At 48.7% G+C, this 9,604-nt stretch overlaps 1 long non-coding RNA gene across 1 annotated transcript; it reads right to left on the reverse strand.

Annotated features, from left to right (window-relative positions):
* Nucleotides 1-862: 862 nt before the first annotated feature.
* LOC122923341 lies at nucleotides 863-9,368 on the reverse strand. Its single transcript, XR_006387274.1, has 3 exons — nucleotides 9,262-9,368; nucleotides 1,051-1,194; nucleotides 863-921 (listed from the first exon to the last, which is right to left on the reverse strand). It is a non-coding gene; the product is annotated as an uncharacterized LOC122923341 (long non-coding RNA).
* Between the last annotated feature and the right edge of the window lie 236 nt (nucleotides 9,369-9,604).

Genomic DNA, 9,604 nt, shown 5'->3' on the forward strand with positions numbered 1-9,604 from the left:
CTGAGCTATACCCAAGGTTTCCGGTGTCCCCCAAGGAATTGGGCGAGAAACTGGAATTAAAATATTAATTACTCCTTTGTCCTCTGAGGTATAAAGGACGGTGTCCAGGACTTATAACAGAGCGCTGCCTTTTACCACGGCTGTAATTCACTTCCATTTACCTCTTATGCCATAATCTGCCTACATTTTACATTGACTTCAATGAGGTCTTGCTGCTCTTCAGATTTCCATCAGAGATTTTAAGCCAAAACCAGGTGAGACTCTAAACACAGAACAGGTACAGAGTTTCCCCTATACCTTATGTCTGTGGAGGCTCAAATCCTGGTTCTGGCTCACAATCACTGATGGAAATCACTGACAAAACACTGATGTGTGAATGAGGCTTAAACAAAAGAATCTTCTGAAGAAGAAGTTTCTTCAAGAAGTTTTGTGTTGTTGCGGCCAATTTCCAACAGTAGGAAACACATCCAGTGACTGAATTCATGCCTTACATACAGATAACGAGAGGACATGTGTATTTAGTCATGTCTATTACCTGGTGATGTGAGGGGCCGGAGATCCTCCATTATGACGTCCTTGTACAGATCTTTGTGTCCTTCTAAATACTCCCACTCCTCCATGGAGAAATAGACGGTGACATCCTGACACCTTATAGGAACCTGACAACACAATGATACAGTCATCAGCCAGATCCCTTCATAGCGTTCCTGTATAATGTCCCAGCATTCCCAGCAGTGTCACCTCTCCAGTCAGCAGCTCAATCATCTTGTTGGTGAGTTCTAGGATCTTCTCTCTGTTGATTGCCTCATGTATCAGGGGGTGAGGTGGAGGCCCCATGATTGGGCTCAGGGTTCTTCCCCATCCTTCAGACACAGGGTCCTGACAGCGCTCACTAGAAGTCTTCTTCACTACTGTGTAGTCCTGGTTATGGAGAGACACAGTAATAACCATCACTCCATACATCTCCAGAGTCCCTCACCTCTCCAGTCATGTCCATCTGTTAGTAACATAGAGAAGATGATGTAATGTGACATCATCAGAATCTCTCACCTCTCCAGTAAGCCGGAAGAGGATCTCTAGGGTGAGATTTATTATACTCTCCACCATCTTGTCCCTGTCCATTCTTGTCGGGTCAATCAGGAGAAGGATCTTATATAGAAGATCTCCACTGAGGGGATCCTATATTGTAGGAACCTGAATGGAGAGAAGATGAGAAGATGTAAAATCCTACAAAATCTCATGTAAAATACAATTACTGGAGATAAGAGGAGACATCGGGGGAGATAATAAAGTGTAGATGTTGCGTTCTCTCTTTTTATATGGATTGAAACATGTGTGAGGTCAAGTCAGTTTCATGATAGGTCATAAAATCCAATATATAGAAAATACAAAACATAAGTTGATCAACAAGTCATAAAACTGGGAATAAAACAAAATATAGAATAAAATGCAGACAAACCTGCAGAGCGAACTAACACCCCGGAATGAAGATCACATTAGCCCTTTTACACAATATATCGGTGTCACGGGTGAAGTTTGAGGATAGAAGGAACTTATGAATAAATGAGCGACTGGCTTGATCCCAAACTAAGGAGCTTATAGGTGAGCCCTATAAAACCCTAAGAGCTCTCCCTGACTGCTATGCACATGCAAGGGTCTTGATGGTAGACGATTGCATGCCCACGTACCTAAGTCTGTGTGACACCTGAAAACCCTATAAGGGTCCATTCACACGTCCGTCGTTTCTTTCCTGATCTGTTCCGTTTTTTGCGGAACAGATCTGGACCAGATCTGGACCCATTCATTTTCAATAGGTCCTGAAAAAAAATCGGACAGCACAATGTCTGATTTTTTTTCAGGACCCATTAAAAATGAATGGGTCCAGATCTGTTCCGCAAAAAACGGAACAGTTCAGGAAAGAAACAACGGACGTGTGAATGGACCCTAATAGTGAGAGGACACGACCACCGGCTCCCTGCACTTAATACGGACGGAGTCAGGGTCACCTAGAATCAAGCCAGCAAGGAAACACAATAAAGTAAAGGACTTATCTGAGCAAACAGCAGAAGCAGCCTCCAGCAGTGAACACTTCATCCAGGAAGTAGTATAAACCGCAAAGTGAGGCAGTATGGGAGGGAATATAAAGGAAGATGATTAGTCTAAATAAGTGACACCTGGCAGAAGGAAAGGAGATGAGAAAGTGAAACCAAAACAGAACTGGTGGTGACAATTGGATTTTATAATCTAGATCATTTGTATGTTTAATTTGTTGGTATATAGAACAAATAAAAATAAAAAATAAAAACGCAGGGTGTGCATTGTGAATGACTAGAATACTACAAGAACAGCCTGACACGGTCCGGCCCAGGTTCTGATATCAGCGCAGCTCCGGATAAGGAGCGATTGGTCCCTCATTTTTATACTATTGCAACCACTGAGGAACAAAACGTAGTTTCAAAATGCGTCTGGTGTAACTGCGGTATTAATCCATCGAGTGTAATTGCGGCACCAACCTATTAAGAGGAATAAACGTATCCTTTATACCATTCCGGACAATGAAACAGCAGAAGTCGGCGTTCCCGTATCCCTACTACACACACGCAAGTAAGTGTGCCGGCACAGGAGAGAACTATAGGATCCAGCAGTGCATCGAGATCATAGGTGAGCGGAGGTCATCAATATCAGATCGGAGGGTCCGACACCCGGCTCCCCCAGCCGATCAGCTGTATGAAGAGAAGGTACACGCTGTGCGCGCCTGCTGTCTCCCATCTCTCTTCCAGCTTGCCATAGACACGACAGCGGCGAGCAGGACAGGAGACGGCGCGCACCTTCTCCTCATACAGATGACCTGTGGGGGTGCCGGATGCTGAATCCCCGCCAATCCGATACCGATGTCCTATCTTGAGGATAGGTCATCAATATTAAAAGCCTGGAGAACCTCTTTGAAAAGCAGGTTTGGGAAATTTGCCTAAAAATGTTAAGAAATGTTTCTAAACGTCTAAGCCTGTTCTAAAAAAAAATAAAGTGACATTTACAGAATGAGGAACATAAAGCAGACATATGGGGGATGTAGAGTAATAACTGGTTTACAAGGTATCACTATCTGCCGGAAAAGCTGAGAAATTAACATTCTGAAAACTGTGAATTTTTCCAATTTTTTCTGAAGGGGTTAATGCAGGGAAATCTAACCGCAGTTTGTCCGTCATTTCACCATCACACATGATAAAGATGGCGGTTTGATACCTACATGGTGTAGAGATGGGTCTGCACGGCTGATCGGTGGAGAAGACTAGGGATCGACCGATTATCGGATTTACCAATATTATCGGCCGATATTCAGGATTTTGAACGCTATCGGTATCGGAATTTATTTTGCCGATATTCCGATAGTGTATGGGAACACAGATCGCGCTGCTGACAGCGCTCTCCGTGTTCCCTCAGCAGCAGCACAGGGGAGAAGGAAGCAGTGTCTCCTCCCCCTGTGCTGCTGCTGCCAATGTAAGGACAGGGGACAGGAGGAGGGGAGGAGCTATGGCCACTGCTCCACCAATGAAGATTAATCTATCATTCATTCATATACAGGAGGCGGGAGCTGCAGGATCACATAGCCGGCTCCCGACCTCTATGAGCTGTAGCTGCGAGCTGTGATAGTTAACCCCTCAGGTGCCGCGGATCGCAGCTACTTGTCATAGAGGTCGGGAGCCGGCTATGTGATCCTGCAGCCAGCTCCCGCCTCCTGTATATGAATAAATGAGAGATTAGGCTTCATTGGTGGCGCAGTGCGCCCCCCCAAGCCCCCCAGTATTAGACATTGGTGGCGCAGTGCGCCCCCCCAGTATTAAGCATTGGTGGCGCAGTGCGCCTCCCCCCCAAGCCCCCCCAGTATTAAGCATTGGTGGCGCAGTGCGCCCCCCCTCCCCCCCAGTATTAAGCAGTGGTGGCGCATAGGGCCCCCCACCCCAGTCGCAGTGCGCCCCCCCACAGGATCCCCTCCTCCCCTGCTCCTCCGATCGGAGCCCCAGCAGTGTAATGCTGGGGCTCCGATCGGTTACCATGGCAGCCAGGACGCTATTGAAGCCCTGGCTGCCATGGTAAGCTCCATGCTGCTGTGTGCACAAAGCTCAGAGCAGCAGGGACAGTGTGAGCTCCTATTCACCCTGATAGATCTCTATCAGGGTGAATAGGACAAGGGTTATAGTCCCTAAGGGGGCTAAAAGTTAGTTAAAAAAAAAAAAAAGTTACAAAAATAAAAACACCAAAATATTAAATATAAATGAAAAAGAAAGATTTACAAAAAAAAAAATACACATTAACAATAAACATAAATTTTCAGCAGATTTGTGGGAATTTATTTATTTTTTTCAAAAATGAAAATTCCCAGAATATCGGTATAAATTGTCGGCTATCGGCCTGAAAGCTCACAAATTATCGGTATCGGCCCTAAAAAAAATCAATATCGGTCGATCCCTAGAGAAGACTTCTGGAGGGTCAGGATGCGGACACTGACACCGGAGGGATTGAATGAAGAAATCCAAGGAATTCCAGAATCTGCCCTTCTCCAATATGGTGCATTAATACTTCTCCTCATGTGCACATGTGCTGCACTCTGCTTGGCTCCTCCTCCCCATTTCCCCCTGCGTGTCCTCTTAGTGCCGGGGACAGGGTTTCCATCCTTCCTGTACGCGCATGCGCCACATAAATAAGTGGTGAGTATTATATTATACACGGATATAAAAGGCTTCTCACACAAAGCAGCACCAACCCCAAGATGAAGGCAGCAGCTCAAACGCACGTCGGGGAGGACACATCCTTTCGCCGTTCTATGATTTCTGTCTAGTCAGCGCCTCACACTGGAGACCTGCGCACTTCTTCTCCGTTATTAGTAATTCTCTATTTATTTGTATCTTTCTGGAGCCGTTATATCATATTTATCATCTACGAGCAGAATTACCGGCTTCACACCAACCCCCCTAACAGTGCCAAACACAGCGACCCCCCCCATAACAGTGTCATCCACAGCCCCCCCCTCCATAACAGTGTCATCCACAGCGCCCCCCCATAACAGTGTCATCCACAGCGCCCCCCCCATAACAGTATCATCCACAGCGCCCGCCCCCCATAACAGTATCATCCACAGCGCCCGCCCCCCATAACAGTATCATCCACAGCGCCCGCCCCCCATAACAGTGTCATCCACAGCGCCCGCCCCCCATAACAGTGTCATCCACAGCGCCCGCCCCCATAACAGTGACATCCACAGCGCCCGCCCCCCATAACAGTGACATCCACAGCGCCCGCCCCCATAACAGTGACATCCCCAGCGACCCCATAACAGTGACATCCACAGCGCCCGCCCCCCATAACAGTGACATCCACAGCGCCCCCCCATAACAGTGACATCCCCAGCGACCCCATAACAGTGTCATCCACAGAGCCCGCCCCCATAACAGTGTCATCCACAGCGCCCGCCCCAATAACAGTGTCATCCATAGCGCCCGCCCCAATAACAGTGTCATCCACAGCGCCCGCCCCCCATAACAGTGACATCCCCAGGGACCCCATAACAGTGTCATCCACAGCGCCCGCCCCAATAACAGTGTCATCCACAGCGCCCGCCCCAATAACAGTGTCATCCACAGCGCCCGCCCCCAATAACAGTGTCATCCACAGCGCCCGCCCCCAATAACAGTGTCATCCACAGCCCCCCCCATAACAGTGTCATTCACAGCGCGCGCCCCCAATAACAGTGTCATCCACAGAGCCCCCCCAAACAGTGACATCCACAGAGCCCCCCCAAACAGTGACCTCCACAGAGCCCCCCCAAACAGTGACCTCCACAGAGCCCCCCCCAAACAGTGACCTCCACAGAGCCCCCCCATAACAGTGACCTCCACAGAGCCCCCCCATAACAGTGACCTCCACAGAGCCCCCCCATAACAGTGACCTCCACAGAGCCCCCCCATAACAGTGACCTCCACAGAGCCCCCCATAACAGTGACCTCCGCAGCGCCCGCCCCCATAACAGTGACATCCACAGCGCCCCCCCCCATAACAGTGACATCCACAGCGCCCGCCCCCATAACAGTGACATCCACAGCGCCCGCCCCCATAACAGTGACATCCAGAGTGTTAAATGAATTCGGCCACTGATCTCGCACTGCCAACACACAGAGGGTGATGCCCCACATCATATACATTCCAGTTCAGCCCGGCCCAAATTCATTTAACCCTTTAAAAACACCAGTTACTTATTGAAATCAGTGACAGTGTCCGTCTGTCCACTTTGCTGCCAGTTCTTGTGCCCAGAACCTGTTTGGGCTGAACTCCTCTGTATATGGTGCGGGCACCACCCTCTGTATGTCACCAGTGTCAGATCAGTGCCCGAATTCATTTCAGTTTTTAAATCACACTTTTCTGCCCATTTTGTGCCCGTCTTTTGTATTGTAATGTCGCTTTCACCTGATTTCCCCTCGGGACTCTCACTGCAACTTCTGAATAAGAAACCAACTTCAGCCTCGTGTCCTGTATTTATATATCCTTGGGGTGTGATCCTCTTCTTGTAGGGCCACTCATTTTATCCAGTCATGTTTTTAGTGATTGTTAGAAAATGATGAATTCTTATGTTTTGGTTGTTCAAATCCCCTGCTCCAGTCCACGTCTCTGAGATCTCCTGGATATGTCTTCTATATAACGCCCTCTGCTCCAGTCCACGTCTCTGAGATCTCCTGGATATGTCTTCTATATAACGCCCCCTGCTCCAGTCCCCGTCTCTGAGATCTCCTGGATATGTCTTCTCTATAACGCCCCCTCCTCCAGTCCACGTCTCTGAGATCTCCTGGATATGTCTTCTATATAACGCCCCCTGCTCCAGTCCACGTCTCTGAGATCTCCTGGATGTGTATTCTATATAACGCCCCCTGCTCCAGTCCACGTCTCTGAGATCTCCTGGATATGTCTTCTATATAACGCCCCCTCCTCCAGTCCACGTCTCTGAGATCTCCTGGATATGTCTTCTATATAACGCCCCCTCCTCCAGTCCACGTCTCTGAGATCTCCTGGATATGTCTTCTATATAACGTCCCCTGCTCCAGTCCACGTCTCTGAGATCTCCTGGATATGTCTTCTATATAACGCCCCCTCCTCCAGTCCACGTCTCTGAGATCTCCTGGATATGTCTTCTATATAACGCCCCCTCCTCCAGTCCACGTCTCTGAGATCTCCTGGATATGTCTTCTATATAACGCCCCCTGCTCCAGTCCACGTCTCTGAGATCTCCTGGATATGTCTTCTATATAACGTCCCCTGCTCCAGTCCACGTCTCTGAGATCTCCTGGATATGTCTTCTATATAACGTCCCCTGCTCCAGTCCACGTCTCTGAGATCTCCTGGATATGTCTTCTATATAACGCCCCCTGCTCCAGTCCACATCTCCTGGATATGTCTTCTATATAACACCCCCTGCTCCAGTCCACGTCTCTGAGATCTCCTGGATATGTCTTCTATATAACGTCCCCCTGCTCCAGTCCACGTCTCTGAGATCTCCTGGATATGTCTTCTATATAACGCCCCTGCTCCAGTCCACGTCTCTGAGATCTCCTGGATATGTCTTCTATATAACGTCCCCTGCTCCAGTCCACGTCTCTGAGATCTCCTGGATATGTCTTCTATATAACGCCCCCTGCTCCAGTCCACGTCTCTGAGATCTCCTGGATATGTCTTCTATATAACGCCCCCTGCTCCAGTCCACGTCTCTGAGATCTCCTGGATATGTCTTCTATATAACGTCCCCTGCTCCAGTCCACGTCTCTGAGATCTCCTGGATATGTCTTCTATATAACGCCCCATGCTCCAGTCCACATCTCTGAGATCTCCTGGATATGTCTTCTATATAACGCCCCATGCTCCAGTCCACATCTCTGAGATCTCCTGGATATGTCTTCTATATAACACCCCCTGCTCCAGTCCACGTCTCTGAGATCTCCGGGATATGTCTTCTATATAACGTCCCCTGCTCCAGTCCACGTCTCTGAGATCTCCTGGATATGTCTTCTATATAACGTCCCTGCTCCAGTCCACGTCTCTGAGATCTCCTGGATATGTCTTCTATACAACGCCCCCTCCTCCAGTCCACGTCTCTGAGATCTCCTGGATATGTCTTCTATATAATGCCACCTGCTCCAGTCCACGTCTCTGAGATCTCCTGGATATGTCTTCTATATAACGCCCCCTGCTCCTCCAGTCCACGTCTCTGAGATCTCCTGGATATGTCTTCTATATAACGCCCCCTGCTCCAGTCCACGTCTCCGAGATCTCCTGGATATGTCTTCTATATAACGCTCCCTCCTCCAGTCCACGTCTCTGAGATCTCCTGGATATGTCTTCTATATAACGCCCCCTGCTCCAGTCCACGTCTCTGAGATCTCCTGGATATGTCTTCTATATAACGCCCCCTCCCCCAGTCCACGTCTCTGAGATCTCCTGGATATGTCTTCTATATAACGTCCCCTCCTCCAGTCCACGTCTCCGAGATCTCCTGGATATGTCTTCTATATAACGCCCCCTCCTCCAGTCCACGTCTCTGAGATCTCCTGGATATGTCTTCTATATAACACCCCCTGCTCCAGTCCACGTCTCTGAGATCTCCTGGATATGTCTTCTATATAACGCCCCCTCCCCCAGTCCGCGTCTCTGAGATCTCCTAGATATGTCTTCTATATAACGCCCCCTGCTCCAGTCCACGTCTCTGAGATCTCCTGGATATGTCTTCTATATAACGCCCCCTGCTCCAGTCCACGTCTCTGAGATCTCCTGGATATGTCTTCTATATAACGCTCCCTGCTCCTGGCTTTTGTTGCACCTGAGGAAGGCCGCCCTTGAAATGCATTGTATACTAGAACCAGCCTCTTGTGATTTGTATGTTATGTTATTATCTTTAGGCTGGTGTCCTGCCCCAGAAGCTGCGTCTTTACCTCCTGCTTCATGTTCTCTGGAGTTTGTAGATTAGGCTGAGTTCACACTTCAGTTATTTGATCAGTTATTTCCATCAGTTATTGTGAGCCAAAACCTGGTGCGGGAAAAAACCACAGAACAAGTGCAGATCTTCCCATTACACCTGATCTCTGAGTCGCTTCACTGCTGGTCTGGGCTCAATAACTGAAGGAAATAACTGCAGTGTGAACTGGGCCTTAAGGGCGGATGGAGCTGTGTATCTCTGTGGCTGTGGAGCCTTATATGTGTGGATGTGATGAGTGTTCCACTTACCGGGGGGCAGGCGTGTCCTCCTCTGACAACCCTTCACTATGGAGCCTCCTGGGCTGTAATTTCTACCATGCAGTAGTCGGGCTCCAGGAGAAGGTACAGGTTCTGTGATGATGTCATGACCATGTGATTAGGTGTGGGAGGAGTCAGGTTATGCTCCAGTAGAAGGTACAGGACCTGTGATGATGTCATGTCATGTGATCAGGTGTGGGAGGAGTCAGGTTATGCTGCTGCAGAAGGTACAGGACCTGTGATGATGTAATGACCATGTGATCAGGTGTGGGAGGAGTCAGGTTATGCTGCTGCAGAAGGTACAGGACCTATGATGATGTCATGACCATGTGAT

Source organism: Bufo gargarizans, unplaced genomic scaffold, assembly GCF_014858855.1.
Source record: "Bufo gargarizans isolate SCDJY-AF-19 unplaced genomic scaffold, ASM1485885v1 original_scaffold_1487_pilon, whole genome shotgun sequence".
In the NCBI taxonomy this organism is placed as follows: Eukaryota; Metazoa; Chordata; class Amphibia; order Anura; family Bufonidae; genus Bufo; species Bufo gargarizans.